The 18,130-nt window shown below is 46.3% G+C and overlaps 1 protein-coding gene and 1 pseudogene across 2 annotated transcripts in view; one reads left to right on the top strand and one right to left on the bottom strand.

Annotated features, from left to right (window-relative positions):
• The window catches only part of LOC118218189 (phosphofurin acidic cluster sorting protein 1-like), a 129,594-nt gene that overhangs the window by 70,337 nt on the left and 41,127 nt on the right, over positions 1-18,130 (bottom strand). The window contains exon 1 of one of the 2 annotated variants that reach the window (XM_035400674.1): positions 15,767-15,860. The exons of the other annotated variant lie outside the window; for it this stretch is intronic. The gene's annotated coding sequence lies outside the window, so the exon portion shown is untranslated. Of the gene's footprint in view, positions 1-15,766; positions 15,861-18,130 lie in introns of those variants that run through there. 2 annotated transcript variants of the gene reach the window in all.
• Positions 15,267-17,769, top strand: LOC118218191 (annotated as a pseudogene).

Genomic DNA, 18,130 nt, shown 5'->3' with positions numbered 1-18,130 from the left:
GCTGAGCTCAGCTTTGGAGCCTAGGGGCTCTGGGTGTGCTAATGAGGCAAAGCAAAGCAGAACTGCATCATGGGAAAATCTAAACCAAAGGCTGCGCCTTACAATTAAAAACATCATATGATTACTAAAACACAAGAGAGTGCGGAGAATAACGCAGAGAATAATGAATGCAGTTCACAATCACTGCGGCAAGAAACTGGCCTTGCTCACCCTCTCTAAGCCATCCCACTGAAACATACAGTCCAGCCACTCTGACTGACTTTTCATATTCATATTCTGTTTATTCATTCCTATTCACAAGATAAGACTTCATGATATCAAAGCGTGTATCCAATATGTATGGGTGACTGTGGCATCAGAAAGCACATGTCCATGAACAGAACACGATTTCAGGAAAAACACATTCGCTGAAAGCCCACAGAAAAGGAGCAACTGAAGGTGAAATGGCAGAAGACTGGAGATAAACCGAAAATAAGAAATATGAGATTGGAGACAGGGATGTAATCAGATAGTGTTTCATTGCACTCTATAAATCATTATTGCAGAATGTTGATGACCTTGGTTCCCCTACCCGGTGCTTTGAGAATTAGCAGGGAGAATACAATTAAAACCAGCCCTTTGACCATCAGGGGATGTGAATGCACTGTAGAGAAAGCACCACATGACAGAACCTCTGGAGGAAGGATGCAACACAAGATCACTCTGAAAACATGGTAACATCCAAGAAAATAACATCCTGACATCAGACACAAAACACATTCGCTGCTCAATACCATGTTATTAGAACTAAGACCAAGCATGGCTTACAGCTGAACAGCCATTATTTTCTGGATCAGCTGAACTTTGACCCTGTGGCTCCATCCCCTGCCCTTGTGCCGTGTTTCTATTGGCCAGGAGCTGCACTTATGGCAATGCGGGTGGATGTGCATTCCTAAAACTCTGACCTACCTGTAAGCTCCATTTTCAACAGCAATTCCTTTGGATGGAAACAAAGACCTGATTCCAGGTAGTTTATTACCTCAACTGTAACCTGCACAACCCATTTTGTTTGCTGTGATAGATCCCTTATTGTATTTCTGGTACTTTCCATTCTACTGCTACTTTACACCAGGTGGGTTCCTCTCTAAATTTCTTCCCATCGGGGAGTTCTCTCTCCACCTTTTGAGGGTTTTTTTTTTCGCTCTGGGAGTTTTTTTTGCCTCATGTGCTTGCTATTTGCTTGCTTACTTGCTTTTGCTCCGTTCCTTGCTCTTCTTCTGCTACCCTGTAAAGCGTCTTTGTGACAGTTCTCTGTAAAAAGCACTATTCAAAAGAAATAGATTAAATTTGATTTGATTCTGACACCATCACTGTCTGAAACCCAAAAGGGCAGACCAGTGCTGTAAATAACACAACAATCAGAACCAATTATAGTGTTTTTCTAAGGTGAGCCACATCATCTGATTGGCTCATATGAAGTGGTGATTGACAGCACATGGTAGCATAACCAGCCAGTGGGTGGAATACTGACTACAGCAGACAATGGAAAACAAATGCTCACAAAACCAGTTTCAGGAGCATAAATTTAATGAAACTGAATTCCTAATTTTGGCTTGGGACCCAGCACTTCCATAGCAACCCAACTCTGAAAAACAGGACAGACAATTCATACAGGCGAACTCGATTCATTTCACACGGGTCCAATGAACACGGCACCAAAGAGCTGACAAATTCTACAGAAGGGGTTTGTGGGATAGCGCTGAGGTACTAAAGACAGAGAGAAAGGGCTGTTGAGCAGGCAATTGTGGTTTTTTTGTTTCTGTTTTTGTTTCATATGAGGAACTGAAGTAATTCCCTCAGGTCATCAGCAGTTTGATTGACACGCTCCACAGCTCTGTCAATACAATCCCTTCCAGGCTCTTGCACTACAAGCAGAGGCAGGTGTGTATTGTGTCAGCTCAAAGAGATGTGTGTACTGCATCCACTGCCCGCAGTCATTTTCAAATCTTTTCCCATCTTAAATCACTATAGATTCACATGAGGTAACCTGCCAGGAGACCAACGCTTGATCTCCCCTTCTTACACTAGAGAACAGGAATTGCGTTAAACCATCTGAAATACAAGGTGCGTCACTAATGCACGTCCAACATCCTGAAAAATATGTCTATTACTGCTACCTTCAACTTTTTATGTTTTAACTCCCATACTTTCACAGTAGTACACATTAACAGAAAAAGGAGTCAAAAAAATTACCTCCAGCTATATATATGTTGACAAGCATTACTGTCCATTACAAAGTCTATGTTTTCACAGTAAAATACTGTACATTACATTGCATTGTAGGAAAATGAGAAATGTTAAGAAAAGCTCTAAACTAATTACAATAATGCTGCACTGTTTAAGGTTTTTCACTTTCACTACGGATAACAAAGCTGAAGAAAAGGGAAGCACATGCTCTCTGTGTGGAACCAGGAGAAACAAACCCCCAAAGACCGGCATAAAATATGAGGACTGCTGCCGTCTCAAAAAAGGTGGAGCTGACCTACATGCCACTCCTTTCACAAAAGAATGCAACCTGTCGTGTTGGAAACACCTAGTCGACAAACTGGTGTGAGCTCGGGTGCTATGGCGTTCTCCCCCCGTGGATTTGCAGGTTGAAGCTCACTTCTATGCAGTGAGAAAATGCTACGGTACAATGTACCTTCACCTACCTACACTGCCCTGTCTGCACCCGTGTGCTGATTCTCTACATACAAACGGCCCAGTCTATTACTCACACACATTTAGAAATGTGAAGCATGCTTCTACACGCTCTTCTACAGAGAGCACCTGACCTCGTATTGAGAAGTACGATACCCAACTTTAATATTTAGCAAAATTGCAAGACATCACAATATCTTTGTACAAAAACCAATAAGAAGTATACAGAATATATCACTGCAATAATAACACATGGTGTGAGAAACGGACAGGGGTGTTAAAGCTCTCCAGCCACCCTGATGTGCACCAGCTGCCACGATATCAATGAAAAAATCTTTACAGGTCTGCACCAGTTCTGTCAGGCAGAACTCTCCCACGTGCAGGTTCAGGAGAGTCCAAAATCACCAGGCAGTGGCCTGATCAGCCTGCACAGTCCAGTTAGAGCCCAGAGTCACACAGTAGTGGCCAAATACTTACTGCTACTACTACTTACTTACTTACATATTCACATCTCACCATATTTATTTAGTTATATTTCAGTGGCACCAGGTGAGCTTGAAACAGAAGAGGTGCAAACCTTTTCTTTAAACTGATTATTACTCTCAACCTAATTCAGTTTTACTTTCCCTGATTAACAAGTAAACACTCAATTCACAGAATGAATCCCAATGATTAGACCAATGATTGGCAGTTTTATTTTTGATACCGTTATTATCCTTTACCTCATTCTAGGGCATGATTCTCTGTTACTGGCAGAGAGGTAAGAAACATGCGGGCTGATAAATCTGCGGTTTACATGGTCGCGTTGGCTGTAAGTGAGATGCAGGAGGGGAAGTGCAGCGTCTGCAGGTTTTTACAAGGGTGGTGTGAGTGAGCGCCTTCCCGCCTCTCCTGCAGGCAGAGCAGCCTCTCACAGCGAAATAAAGATGGAGCCCAGAGAACCTTCTGCAGCCCCGCTGACTCGACTAGACTGCTGGAATTTAACCATAAACAAATGCAGCATTAAGCACATGTAACGTTAAACATGTAACGGTAAGTGCATGTAACGTTAAGCATGTAATAATGTTAAGCACATGTGATGTTAAGCAAGGGTAACATTAAGCACATGTACTGTAATGTTAAACACGAGTAATGTTAAGCACATGTAACTTCAAGCAAACGTAATGTTAACCACAGGTAACGTTAAGCATGTGTAGCATTAAGCGCATGTGATGTTAAGCAGGAGTAACATTAAGCACATGTACTGTAATGTTAAACATGTGTAATGTTAAGCAAATGTAACTTTAAGCTTGTGTAATGTTAAGCACATGTAACATTAAGCTTGTGTTACGTTAAGCACATGTAACATTAAGCTTGTGTTACGTTAAGCACATGTAACATTAAGCACAGGGTTCAAGCTTTGCTTACTCCAGGCCAGTCAGGAGAGTTGAGTTCATTGAAAAAAGAAAAGCACTTCCCAGATCAGATTCACTCTGGACCAACCCATTAACGTGGTCCAGGACAGAGAGTTAGAACCAGCCCTACAGCTAGCATTGGATTGAAATGAATATTTATATGAATATTAATATTAATTAATGGGTTTATAGCTTCCCGATAAATCTATCAATTAACCCAATGGAACAAAAAGTACCAAAAAAAAAGATATTGGTTGACATATATATACAGTATATATTCCTTCAATGTTCCATTTCACATTTCCGTAGACTAATGTGCAGTATATTGCACTGCACAGAGGCAGAACATTTGGGTCATAAGTGCGTAAGAGCAGGCTGTCGAGTCCAGCTGGGCTCCTCATCGCCTCATTTATAGCAGAGCACGGCCGCACGTCGCCCAATCACACGCGGCAACTGCGACAAACCAAGCTTAATTAAAAAACCCAATTAGTTCACGCGGTGTTAATTGCCACGGTGATTGCATTTTGAGGTCAAAGAGACGGTATCATCACTTCAAATGTACTTCACTTTGCAGAAATCCGCTTTTGAAAAATCCGAGGGAAACTAGAAGGAGACGATATCACCGCTTCAAATGCATTTCACTAGGCAGAAATTTGCTTTTGAAGAAACTAAAGGGAAACAGAAACAGAAAGCAGAAAAGATTAAAGAGGTACAGCCTGCAGTTATGTACAGTCAATGTACCTGGGCAGTCAGGATTTAATTGAACTCAAACTGAGATTATATCCTTATTGAGTTGTATAATGAAAGCTTCTGTAAAATGCACCTGTCCTCAGGATGTGATGACGCAGTTTGCTTTAGAGACTCATGGTTCTCATGGGCACCCCTCCCTCCCCCTGCCTGCCTGAGCTAGCGGGGTTTAGCCTCCTGCTCGGTGCCTCCCCAGTTATACACTGCTGGTTTCTGTTTAAAGACTGTAGTGCACACTGAGGAGGGGAGAGCCGGGTCTATGCAGCCATTTCAGTCTTCCAGAGGAGGGTAGCCTACAAAAAAGCTAAATGTTTAGAGACTCTTTTGATATCCTGCCCATAACACTCATAACATTCTTGGTATTTATTGCCACACACTTTCTGATACCATACTTTTTAACCACAGTATAACACTTTTTGCTAAGGGAACTGATAAAATAGTCAGAAATGGTGGATTGCCATTTCACTGATCCCAAGGTCCTGTGCATGCCTGTTCTATTAACTTGTCACACAAGCTTTTCACTTGAAAAGTACAAGCACTCTAGATGAAGAAACATTAGACTTATTCATTTAGGTTTTGCCTACGCGATATGAGCGATTGAAAAGAAACGTCAGGAGAATCGCATGAATCAACAGCCAGAGAACAAATCGGGATTGTTTTGTATTTTAAAACCCATATAGAAACCTTTGAACCTGAAACAGATGCAGCAGAAATCCAGCTTACACACCTAGATTTCAGTCAGCAAGGATGCTTTAGAAATTGATGACAGCAGTGAAACAATACTAGGGGACAGAAAATCAGAAATAAATACGCTGATGTGCTTAAACTTGTGAACTCTACCATGGACGTACTTACAGGGATAGACTGCCTTGCAAAATGTACATTTACGGATTATGATTTTGCTGTGGATGAAATAAAAGTAAAAAAATAAATACATTTAAAAAGTTTATTTTTCTGCCACCTGACAAATACAATAAATGACTTGTTCAGCAATGGAGAAGGATGCAAAGCAAAATTCAGTTGTCATCCTTACTGATCTGCAGACTCTTAAATGAACAATTATTTCAATAAAAAAAAAAAACACCAATGAAAAAGAAACATCCTGCAGTGTGCTAATGCTCAGTGTCACTATGATCTGCGTGTGGCGCTTTAGTAAGGAGCATGTGCGACACCCTGCTTCCTCTTTCTTGGCTGCTTCCTTCAAATCAAAAGGCCCCCCCACTCCCACCCCCCCCCCCAGCCAGGCAGGCTTTGGAATGATGCCACTGAAATTTGCATTGCATGTCCCCCGGACCTGCACGGAAAGATAATGAACTTACTTAGCATTCAAGGGAAAAAAAATCCATTAGAAAAGACGATGTGGGATTACTCTACCGCTGGTAGAGTAGAGCGGGGCCTGCACCCCTTTCCCTGACTTTAACCGCTTTGACTCGTCCCTCTAAAAGCTCTGTCCGCATTTACAGCACACAAGGAGGCGCAGACCTGACGGCTGATTGGTCCGCAGCAGGTTGTGAGGCCTTTGTAAAAATGTTAAAAACGTAGTGCCTTTCCAGAGCCTGCAGTTTATGAATATCCATAAAGTATTACCATACGTCATTATACTTTTCATAACAATACCGGAGGAGGGTGGTTTTGGTTTTCCAGAGAAGTACAACTTTATTAGAGGAAAGCTTTCATTGAAAAACATTTGTTTATTTGTGTTTTTTTTAAATTCTGAGTTAAAAATCAGGAAGCACTAAAGCCTATTCCACTGATAGCACTCACTGTTCTAAAGTGAGTTTTATTGGTTTAAAACATTGCGGCTATTTTTCAAGTTGTGAATGAGCTTCAGTTCAATCCTCCTGATCTGACTGATTTCAAACAGAACTGATCCCAGCCTTGAGTGTCACCACGACCATTACCCTCTCCAGCGTGAACACAGCTTAATCAGGCAGACAGAAAAAAGCCAGCAGAAGCAGCTCATATTTCTTCACTCACTTTAGCGATAATGTATTGCTTTTTAATTAATGCTGCGCATCTCGGAGCAAACCAATCTCCCCTGGAGTCATGTTAATGTTTTCAGTGTTAATAGCCAGATTACCTTCGCCTTCCGTAAATCACACCCTGTCGCAGCTGGGAGCCCTGAGCATATACGAGAAGAACTGCACAAGCACGCCATTCATCAAGAGCACAAGTAAATACTCTAAAGAATCAGGGTGACAATAAATACCAACTGTGCTGCTGATACATCCTGTTCCTTTGTCTCATTGGTGGCTGTTGATTCCTCTGCCAATCAAAGCTACCTGCCACTCTCTCATCTTCCATTCGTAGCTAAGACACGCGTGCCGTCCAATCAGCGCTCTGCTTTCCTCCCACGGCACACCATGCTTGGCGGCCGCACAGCTCTGATTCTCCCGTGACCTCCCCACCGCGTATGACCCCACTGACCGCCGCTTCGTAGCCTCCTCTCCTCCCTCTAATCCCCTGATCCTGTCATGGCTGCTCATGGCTTGTCGTGTTGGTTGCTATGCCGATGTCTCTCTTCTTTCCTCCCCCGTGTCTGCCCCAGAGGTCTCTGTGCACATCTCAGCCCCGCCTGAACGGCTCCTTGAGCGGGACTGGAAATCACCACATAAAGCTCAACCTGACGAAGGCTGAGATGCTCTGTATCCCCCCCTCCCCGGCCCCCCATGTGACCTCTCACACTGGGCAACACTGCACCGTCGGTGTCTGCCAGCGTGAAGAAGCAATTGGTGCTAGACGGTGCCAAATTCAATATGACTGCGAGCATGGGGACAGCGAGCCAGACCTTGGAGAGGAAGAATGTGCCGCTTCTACAGCTGCATGTGTAGGGTTTGAGGGAGGGGCTGGGGGCGTGGCATGGCCTGCTGACCTTCAGTACCCCAGCTCTGCCTCCTAAGCAGCGCTTGGACACCCCTCCCTGCAGTTTGGAGCGGCCGCCGGTGGCTGGCTGCGGGTTTTAATGTGCTCATTTATTTCCCTGCGGGTAATCGATAGAGGCTCAGGGCCCCGGCTGATGTGATTTATGCCTCCCATTTCCACTGTTATGCTTCATGTACAAATTGTCTTCGGTGATGAAAACTCGCCATGTTTTCGCGACTTGCTGACTCAAAATCCGCTCCACAAAACTGAGGTCATTTATTTATGTTTTTGTGTGACCCTCTAACCCCCCTGCCCCCCCCCCCCCCCCCACCACCAATCACACCCCCCCCCCCCCACCACCCATCACCCCGCCCACCAGATTCAGTGTAATTTGCTCCAGATGTCTACAAATCACATCGCGGCAGATGCTAAGAGACAGTTTACTTTATCTTCATTCTCCCTAACCCACCCCGCCCAATAGGTGGGCCCTGTACACAAGCTGCCTAACTGCTCCTCCTCCTAACCCCACCCCCACACTGGGACGCTCCGCTCCGACTGGTCTCATCAAACACACATGTACACACACACACACGCACGCACGCACACACACACACACACACACATACATACACGCTCTACCGAGTCTCCACCACTGACTGCTGACCGGATAGCTAGTAATTCATACATCCCTCTGCCGTGATAAGAGGCAGCCTCTCTGTCACCAAGCATGTTTCAACATGCAATAAATGACACTTACATTTACAAAAGCAACGCTTTTCCATTCCAGATATCGACCTGTGCCTTTTTCCAGTGGTGCGTAAATATTTGATACGCAGTAATACAGTATTGATTTGTGCTTATGGTATTTGTTTTTCCGAAGGTAACAGCCATCGTAGTCGCAGTTTGCTTTCCACCCTCGATTAACGTTAATGTAAATGTGCGCAATAACATTCCTGTAAATGTGTGGAGCGCTTCAGTAAATGACTACTCTATTTCTACTTTAATGGTGTCAGCTTTGGAAGAGAGAAATCTGTTGAAATTATGAACTAGTGAACCACTGAGATTTCAGTGGTGTAAAGTATGAAGATAAAGTCATGAGTAGGCCTGCAAGAACTACTCAAGAGTGATCATATTAATGACAAAGCACACTGCGTATAGGGTCAGGCTCACATACAGTACAAAACTACTATTCTCACCCCTATTCCACACACCAGACAGTGAGCTGTGACTCAGGGTAACTGTTTGCTTATATTGTCTGATAATAGGAGAACCAAGCTGAAGCTAAGCAGGTGAGACTGAATGACTGAAGCTAGGTGGGTGTGGGTTTGGCCAGCACTAGGAGACCTTCTGAGATAAAGAGGTAGCTGTTGTTTGACCAGCAGGGGTCAGTCTTCCCTCCAAACCCAGCGCCGGGATGGATACAATGCTGTAGCCACTGTATATGATGTCATGTATATTGGCATTTATTTTTATCTTCTGTACTGTTGCATAACGTAGTTGTCCAAATTTCCATTCCGAGACAAGGATGTTTGACTTTTACTTTCATACCCCAAACTCATGCCCACAATGGAAAAGGACACCTGCTCTAGGAGTCACCGGTGCTGACCCGAGGGGGAGTAGTTATCCTAAACACTGACACCACAGAACAGTGAGGTCTTGTACCGGAATATTCTGGCTGAATGAAGAGGAAATGACAGGAATTGAGCTGTCTTGTGCAGTTTGAGAAGATTAGACAGGTATGATTACAGCAGATGACATGAGAGCAAGTTCATTAGCATGATGTAACAAGATGAAATTAAATACTGGAAAAAAAATTACACTCACAAAATCAGAGAAAAAGCTGCAATTGCCATTAAAGATGCAATCCACCAGAAAACAATTTCAGTTGGCAAAAACAATAAGAAAACCTCAGTAGAAGAAGCTGTTTTCATGGTTAACCTATTTCGCTTTGAGGTACAGACAGCCCTGTGTACACAGCTCATCTCCCAGGACTGCTGGCATTCAGCTCCAGTGCTTTCGTTAAAGTAGATTTTAAGCAAACCTCCACATTCCTCATTCACTATTCCTACAGCTGCCGTTCCCCCCATTTGTAAAACCCCCACACAGAGAGTATGACATCACCATACAAATCAAATTGTAAGCAATCAGAACAAGCCACAGCTGTAGTATCAGGACCATACAGAGCGTGAGCAACAATATCCAGTAAAAGGGCAAAATGAGGACAAAACTGGATGTGCAAACAAACAGCGGGTACGAGTGATATGATGCAGTTTCCACAGCTTTGTACAGCATGTTTATCTGGATATGTTTACTTGCTTTTGTTGTATTTATGAGATGTTGTTCTATGCTGTGATGTTTCCAGACTTACTTTGTGCCACAGCCAGGCTGTCAGGCTGATTGCATCGTTTTCAACAGTAATAATAAATCTGACATCTGATCTCACCCACAGGAATGCAAAATGATTCAAAAGAGGTCCACGCTGTTATGAAGAAAAAGGGAGACTTTTCTACAGAGCCAATAATTTTATCATTCTGCCACAGACGCACTTTTTTCACAGAAAGCTCCTGCTTCTGTTGAAAACACCTATTTCACTGAACACACCTGATTCCACTGAACACACCTGCTTCCACTGAACACACCTGTTTCCACTGAACACACCTGATTCAACAGAACACACCTGCTTCACTGAACCCACCTGTTTTACTGAACACACCTCTTTCACTGAACACATGTGCTTCCACTGAACACACCTCTTTCACTGAACATACATGTTTCCACTGAACACACCTGTTTCACTTTCTACACTATCTTTCCCATATTCCACATTCAGGTCCATTTACTTATGAAAACACCATCAACCGCCCTCTATGTTCTGAGCAGAGATTCGATTCTACTCTCACGTAAAGTAAAACCGAAGCTCTCTTAGCTCCGGCATCATTTTCTTCAGAAGGTTGTGAGAGTGAATAAAGCCACACAGATCTCAGCTAAGCTGCTCTCTCTCTCAGACAGCAAGAACCGAAAGACTTTTCCGGAAACTTCCCAGCAGCCGGGCAGGACGCCTCAGGCCAAACGGGGCGTTAAAGCCGCATTTGGCTCTCACACTTCACTGCACACCGAGGCGGAGGAACTGCAGCTCACCTCATTTTCCTAAAAACAGGGAGTGTGGGCTCAATGTGTGTTCAAACAGCAGCAGGAAGCTCGCAGAGCGGAGGCCTCATCAGCTTCACTCAGCGCCGACCTGCTGATCCGCTGACCCGCCGACCCGCCAACCGAAGGGCCCTGTCATTTCAGGCCAGACTTCAATCACAGATTCAGAAAGCAGCAACGTGTCCTCTCCATGGAATCGCTTTTATATTCCATGTGACGGATAACTGCGGCTGACCGATCAGGTGACATGACTATGGGACAGCAGATAACGTGACTGGGGTCTGCCTCTTTCTGAAACTAGTCACTTTTTACTCAGCATTTGTGGACATATAACTTGCTGTTTTTACCCAACTTATGCTGTATTATCTAATAATATTGTGATTGAAATTATTCAAAAACGTCTTCCAAACATGCTAATTCCACTAATTTCATTTTCTGCGGCACAGAAACCCTAACCCACCACCACCCCCCAAAAAAATTTAATGGCGGCTGCAGTTTCAGGCTGTGTGGGTCACCGAGGAGCTGTGCCATGTGACCTTCCCATCATGCCCCTGCATGCTTGTACCTTTACACCGTTACACCAGCCACGCCCCTCCCACACTGCTGAAGGTGCTCTGACTGCCCTGAAAAAGGCAGAGCAGGGTGTTTTATAAATGCAGTTCATTATTATTACTAAAACAACATGTGCAAATTAAATTCATTTACATGACTCGGTGCTTATCTGAATATTGAATGTCTGTGGTGTACCATGAACACATTAATTACAGCCTTTATTTTAACCAGAGTTGCTGACTCTGCAGCTGCTGCTGGCTGGGACGGTTGCTCAGTGGTAGTGCATGCTGGGATACGCATATTTTGGATTCAGATTTGACTCAAGGGGCAACAACCAACCCCTGACTGGAATTCATGCAAAAACGAGCCATTTAACATCTTTTAAAAAAAAATGCAGAATAAATGCAGACACGCCATATGAATGACCTGAAATGAACTGTAAAATACGTTAAATATTCTAAACATTTTCTAAATGTTTCCCTGTTTGAGTATCACCCAGATACAGTATGCTGCATGGAAATACTCCGCACTTGAAAGGGGCAAAAAAAAGAAAGAAAAAAGGGCAATCCATTCTGCCCTCAGCATTTATTCTCCTTACATTATGCTTTTTATTCATAATTCATCGATCTCTCAGGGCATTAGTGGATTCTAAGACACACGAGTCTCGTAATTAAGACAAATGAGAATCGGGCTCATCCACCAATCTTAAGCATGTTTAATTCAAACAGATGTGCTCTCACAGTCAGTAGGTTTCCTGACGGGGAATTATGACTAATTTATCATGACCGGGACTGAATATGGGCGGTGGGGGGGGGGGGACTGAAACGTTAATCCTTCGCAGAGAGGAGAAACCGCTTCCTCCAGCCGCAGCAGTCTAATTCTGATCAGGGAAATGAGCACATTTATCCACATCTCATAGCCCTTCCTGAGAGCTTCCATATCAATCTCAATACACGCTCCAGATTCAATGGGCAAAAGATGGCGGCACGCCACATGCTAACTCAGTTTAAACAGAAGCCCCGATCATTCAGGGGTGCCTTGCTCGATTCGCATAAAGTCACATAAATATCCAGTAGATACAACAAACAAGCTTTTCTCAAAGCAGATAAATTACAATTATTAACAAAAACAATGTTGGGGAAAAAAAAAAAAAAAACCTACATTTTGATAAAAATCAATGGTGTTGCTCATCCACCTCTGTACCCAGCAACAAGCAGTGTGTCTAATAAAAGGAGAAATTTGCTTGCAAAACCGCTGAAACTTTCTCGATTTCCTTTGCATTGGCGGATATATCATCATGGTATGAATAAAACATTATCCGTCTAACTATTCATGTGTTTTAATCATGTATTGCCATCATACAAAGATAATATGATCTTGTGCTGAACCAGCAGAATGCAATGAGCACTAGCACTAATCTCTCGGGGCGGATGTTGTAATCTGTGAGAAAGATGGTATAGAGGATCACTTCCCAATGCCCAGGCCTCATGAGCTATTAGATCGGAGATTAAAATGAGACACCATAGAGATAAATAACAGACCTGTGAGACGTAAGTGTTAGAGTTTGACATTTAGATCTTTATACAAAAAGGATTTCCTCCCAGGGAGAATCAGAGATCAAAGAATAAGGTACTGCTTCCTGCTTAATTCAGAGCCAGTTACTACAGCAGTGACCGTGGGACGTACTGCTTCCTGCTTAATTCAGAGCCAGTTACTACAGCAGTGACCGTGGGACGTACTGCTTCCTGCTTTATTCAGAGCCAGTTACTACAGCAGTGACCGTGGAACGTACTGCTTCCTGCTTAATTCAGAGCCAGTTACTACAGCAGTGACCGTGGGACGTACTGCTTCCTGCTTTATTCTGAGCCAGTTACTAGAGCAGTGACCGTGGGACGTACTGCTTCCTGCTTAATTCAGAGCCAGTTACTACAGCAGTGACCGTGGGACGTACTGCTTCCTGCTTTATTCTGAGCCAGTTACTACAGCAGTGACCGTGGGACGTACTGCTTCCTGCTTAATTCAGAGCCAGTTACCACAGTAGTGACTGTGGGACGTACTGCTTCCTGTTTAATTCAGAGCCAGTTACTACAGCAGTGACCGTGGGACGTAGTGCTTCCTGCTTTATTCTGAGCCAGTTACTACAGCAGTGACCGTGGGACATGCTGTTTCCTGCTTTATTCTGAGTCAGTTACTACAGCAGTGACCGTGGGACATTGTTCGTTGAAACGAGCGAGCTCTCCACTTTGAATAATTATCACCCAGCTGCAGTGGACGACCTTTTTGTTTAATTAAATCTGTGATTGTGTTAAATGCAGTTCACACACAGTCAATTTAATCATATCAAAAAGCAAAACTATGTTTCCTTTGCTGTACTCAACATAATGTGACACGACCTAATCTTGCGTAGAAAAGCAGCACATTTTAGAGACACCAGTCTGCTGCTGAAAGTACTAATGGCACAGTGATGTGGGCAAGTGCATTATACATATCCATACACGGATCATCATAAATCACATCCACCACATTACATATTTTTATCCCAGTTCTGCATAGTAAGTTGCCTGTGCTGTTACTGTAAGTGTAGACTAACACCATATCTGCACACTGCACCCAAGCTACAGACACACTGAGAGCCTCTCAAACTTTCACTCCGTACAGCGAGGTTCCCACTCAGCTGTTTTTTTAATATCATATCTACCACCATTTTCTGTCCTTTCTCCATTTGCAGTCTATCTGAATTATATGAGCACTACACTATTACAGCAATGCACTCTTTCCGAACTGCCAATACTCTATTATACGCAGGGAGAAAAATTAAACACTAAACTTGTATGCTGCATTTAAATGCTCCACAACGATTGCAGAACTTCCAGAAAATCTTGGAACAAAAAAGTGCAAAAGAAGAGACAGAGCTCGTTGTCATCTTGATATTTAATTCTGTTTATGGCAGAGTCCTCAGCGCCGCGTAGCTGAATCAGTGAGTGTGTGAGTCGTGGCTAGGCTTATTCTCGACGGAGTGGCTTGCGCGTAGCGTAAGCTCAGCTCCCCCAACGCACAGGAAACCAGCGTGTTTTGAACGTTCTGACGCCTTTGGAGCTGCAATGGCGAAAAACAGAAATGAACGGTTCCTGTTCTGGACCCACATGCCAACACTGTTCTGCAGGGATGGTCACACCCCCCCCCTCCTGAATGTCTCATTTTGGTTGTGCCCCCCCCCCCCCCACTCTTCACTCCTTACTGCACTAATTAGCAGTAAGAAGAACCCCTGCACTCCCCCCCCCTCTTTTTTACACCCCCTTTCTCTCGCCCACAAACCTCAAACCACTCCTCCCTCACTGCATGAACTAGCTTTCTCTACCACAGAAACAGCCCCTCCCCCAACCCACCCCCACCCCAACATTTTACACCCCCTTTCTCCTGCTCGCTGCTCGTCCTCCATCGCTCTGTCTCCGAAGAGCTGGCTCCTGATCCACAGATCAATACAGAGAAAAAAGTGGGTCATCCCCCACCCCCCCAGCTGTAGAGCCAGCTGGGGAGGAAACAGTCTTTTGCGCAGAATATTTACTTTATTTGTACATTTATTTCCACCTCTGCAGTCTGATCAACTTTCATCCGAGAGGAGCAAATGAAGCACAAATAAAAAGCTTTTCTGATGGGGTGTCCCTCAGAAAGGAAATTAAATACATCTGGAACCTGGGTACGGAGAAAGACGTTAGAGTTGTGCGTTCAGTCAAAGCCACATACTGGACAAATGTTCACACCTGCCCTTTACTCTGTTCTTTACCTCCCTCCCACTCGCTCTCTCCTCTTCACTCTCTCTCTCCCCTCCCCCTCTCTCCCTGTGTCTCTCGCTCACTCGCTCCCTCTCCCTCTCTCTCTCTCCCTGCAGCTGTGGGCTGCTCAGCACTGCTCCAGAGACAGCATGTGCTTTTACCGAGAGGACAACAGAGAGAAAACTAAATAAGAGATTTCACTGTGAAGCCACAGGCAGTGTGAGCTCTCTCTCACTCTCCCTCCCTCCTCTCTCTCTCCCTCTTCCTCTCCCCCTCCTCTCTCTCTTTCTCCCTTTCTCCGCCCCCCCCTCTCGTCTTTCTCTCCCTCCAGGGCAGACCCATGGGGGTTGAGTGTGTGCAGAAGGGCAGTAATCTTGCTGCAGACCAGGAGTCCAGAGGACGCTGATCTCTGCGCTGGCCAGAGGACGCTGATCTTTGCGCCGACCAGAGGACTGCTCCCACTACTTTCTCAGCACTGCCTGTTTGTCACAAGGGGAGATCCTTGGGGAGAGAGTGTCATGAGAGCAGCCAGCCTCTCGCTCAGTGCCGAGGGGACCCAGGGACACACACACACACACATATGCGCGCGCGCACACACACAAACACACGCACCTGCCGGCACATGGAGAACGCTGCACGCTGTCTGAAAAGCAGCCGGATTCTGTGAAGAGGCTGAATTTCTATTCACTTTCTTCTCTCTTTCTGTCAGTTTGGGTTCAGCTTCTCCAGCACCAACAAAAAAAAAAACCCCTCCTTTTCTCTCTGTAATAATATCAGAAGCAAACTTTCTAATCCGCCAAACGGATCCCCACGATGCGGAGACTGCAGGTGGATTTCATTCTCTCTGCTTTCTCACCGGCTTCTTTCTGCATGGATGGCATAAATTTCCGCCGCGGGATTTAACGCCCCCGCGCTCCGGGGAGAGGATGCTCTGGGCTCTCTCCGGTGACTCCGGCTGATGGATTACAGGCTTCTGGGACTTTCGGAGCCGCGGTTCACGGGCAGCCGCGCGATCGCTGCCAGGGTACAGCGGAAGGGGGGAGAGGAGTGAGCGCGCCGGACCCCCGCCAGCCTGCTCCGCACCCCGCCAGCCTGCTCCGCACCGCCGCTCTCCGTCGCCGACCGGCTGGCAGCGCTGTGCGTCTGAGCCGCCGCGCCTGCGTTTGATGCGGTTAGCGATGCCGGCGGCTGGCCGGAGCCGCGGGTGCGCGCGCTCGGCTGCGGGTTTGAGCGCTGGGCGAGCGCGGGCGCCGAGCTCGCGGCATGTTTAAGAGCGGAGGGGCTGCACACCCTGCAGATTCCTCCCCGGAGCCCAAACTCACCGTCCGCCCCTGGAGCCAGCTCGCTGTTCAGGGCGTCCCGCCCGGAGAAATGGAGGGTACCGCCAAAACCGCCGGCTGGCCGTGACCGACTGATCGTCCCGTCCTCTGCACCAATCTGTCCGGCCGCAAAGGAACCTTCACCGCGGCAACCCCCCGACCCCCCGACCTCGTCCCGTCCCGCACCTCCTCCGTCAGAATGGTGCCGCCCCCGCCCACCAACAAGCCGCACGTGTGCCTGTCCACCATGCTGATCGTGAGCAGTATGGCGCTGATGGACGCCTACCTGGTGGAGCAGAACCAGGGCTCGCGGAAGATCGGCATCTGCATCATGGTGCTGGTGGGCGACGTCTGCTTCCTCATCGTCCTGCGCTACGTGGCCGTGTGGGTGGGCGCCGAGGTGCGGACCGCCAAGCGCGGCTACGCCATGATCCTCTGGTTCCTCTACGTCTTCGTCCTGGAGATCAAGGTCTACTTCATCTACCAGAACTACAAGGCTGACCGCTCCAGCCTGGACACCATCGCCCGCAAGACGCTCACCCTGGTGCTGTCCATCTTCATCCCCGTCCTCTTCGTCATCCTGGTGGCCATCGACCACATGGAGTACGTGCGGGCCTTCAAGAAGCGGGAGGAGATCCGGAACCGCCTCTTCTGGGTGGTGGTGGACCTGCTGGACATCCTGGACATCCAGGCCAACCTGTGGGAGCCGCAGAAGAAAGGGCTCCCCCTGTGGGCTGAGGGGCTGATGTTCTTCTACTGCTACATCCTGCTGCTGATCCTGCCCTGCGTGTCCCTCAGCGAGATCAGCATGCAGGGTGTCAACATCGTGCCCCACAAGATGATGCTGTACCCCATCCTCAGCCTGGTCACCATCAACATCATCACGCTGCTCATCCGTGGCGGGAACCTGGTCTTCTACAAGGACGTGCGGGTGTCGGGGATCCTCATGGGGAAGAACGTGCTGGCCATAATCCTCAAGGTCTTCAGCTTTGTGCAGTACAAGAGACAGCTGCACAACGCGCCCCCCGCGTTCGGAATGGAGCTCCAGAAAAACTCTGCCCCCCACGGCCGGCCCATGCCCCCACCGACACGCGTGATGCTTCAGGACCGGACCCCCCCTGCCGGAGGTGACCGCATGCGAGCACACGTGACACCGGCGGATTGCGATGGGGGCGTCAGTAACCGTCCCCGCCAGGGAACCAGACTGGGCCCGAAATGGCACCCAAACCCCGTCTGGGAATCAGTCCAGACCCAGAGTGCAGCCTCCTTCACGGTCGCACTGAGCGGCGCATTTTTAAAAAATGAAACTGTGGGGAAAAATACAAAATGAAATATATTTTTAAACAGTGTCTGCTGCATTATGACGAAAAAAAAAACTGGAAATGGATGATACGCTGTAGTGTAATTTTCCTCTGGTTTTCTATTTTATGTGAATAAAAAGTTCTGTTAATGTTACTGCAATTGGATGAACCGAGAAAGGCTGTATTGAGAGAAAATTTTTAAAAATGAAGATCGGGCATTTTTTTTTAAACAGGAGGATGTTTCATATGTACAAGATAAAGTATTGTGTACATGTCAGCTGACTGTGATGTGTTTGTATGTGCTTTGAGTTACTGGGGTTCACGCTTTCATGTAAATTCTTATTAATGAAGAGACC

This window comes from Anguilla anguilla, chromosome 18 (genome assembly GCF_013347855.1).
Source record: "Anguilla anguilla isolate fAngAng1 chromosome 18, fAngAng1.pri, whole genome shotgun sequence".
In the NCBI taxonomy this organism is placed as follows: domain Eukaryota; kingdom Metazoa; phylum Chordata; class Actinopteri; order Anguilliformes; family Anguillidae; genus Anguilla; species Anguilla anguilla.
The sequence above is the reverse complement of the archived record's forward strand: the minus strand, read 5'-3'. Positions and strand labels throughout refer to the sequence as shown.